This window comes from Nannospalax galili, unplaced genomic scaffold, assembly GCF_000622305.1.
Source record: "Nannospalax galili isolate Female #2095 unplaced genomic scaffold, S.galili_v1.0 scaffold399, whole genome shotgun sequence".
NCBI classification, from domain to species: Eukaryota; Metazoa; Chordata; class Mammalia; order Rodentia; family Spalacidae; genus Nannospalax; species Nannospalax galili.
The window spans coordinates 2,049,608-2,050,564 of record NW_008345053.1 but is presented as its reverse complement, the minus strand read 5'-3'; the positions used below and the strand labels follow the sequence as shown (position 1 = coordinate 2,050,564).

At 51.9% G+C, this 957-nt stretch overlaps 1 protein-coding gene across 4 annotated transcripts in view; it reads right to left on the bottom strand.

The window, feature by feature from the left end:
* Positions 1 to 957, bottom strand: part of Zmynd11 (zinc finger MYND-type containing 11) — a 581,274-nt gene that overhangs the window by 76,783 nt on the left and 503,534 nt on the right. The gene's annotated exons all lie outside the window — the stretch shown is intronic.

The following is a 957-nucleotide window of genomic DNA, read 5'->3' as shown; positions in this document are numbered from 1 at the left end:
TGGCAGTGGCTTGGCCCAAATGACTCTCGAGGTGGTTGTGACCACTCCCCCAGCATGCCTTTTACCATTTTTGATGAAGCTGCTTCCATCCGTGTACCAGGTTTCTTCAGTTTCAGGCAAGGGAATATCTTTCAGGTCAGGTCTGATGCAATGCACCTGTGCCAGAATTTCAGTACAGTCATGGAGTGGGTCCCCGAGATTGGGATCTGGCAACAGCGTGGCTGGGTTCAGGGCCGTTGGTACCTGGAAGGTGATCCTGGGCGGATTTAGGAGCAGAGCCTGATAATGAGTTAATCGGGCATTTCTCAACCATCGATCCGGGGGTTGCTTGAGCACCCCTTCAAGGGCATGAGGGGGTTGCCACAAGCAGGTCCTGTCCCAGGGTTAACTTGTTAGCATCCTTAACCAGCAGGGCTACTGCTGCTATAATTCGCAGGCAGGGGGGCGATCCAGCTGCTACAGGGTCTAATTTGATAGGTATGCAATAGGTCTCTTCCAGGGGCCTACTCTCTGGGTGAGGACCCCTTTCGCGATACCTTTACGTTCATCTAAGGCCTCTTGCGTTTCCTGCGTCCAGTGGAAGTCCTGTCCTTCTTTGGTAGCCTCATATAGGGGTTTTGCAATTTCAGCAAACCCCAAAATCCAGAGGCGGCAGAACCCCGCGGTACCCAGGAATTCCCTCACCTGTTTTCTGGAGGTCAATGCAGGTATCTTTAACGAACCCCAAAATCCAGAGGTGGCAGAACCCCGCAGTACCCAGGAATTCCCTCACCTGTTTTCTGGAGGTCAGTGGAGGTATCTTTAGCACAGTCTCTTTGTGGACCTTAGTCAACCACCACTGCCCCTCCTTGAGGATGTACTCTAGGTAAGTCACTTCTTGTAGACATATCTGAGCTTTTTTTGCTGAGGCCCAGTATCCAAAGTCCCCAAGTATGTGGAGTAAGTCCTCTGTCCCCT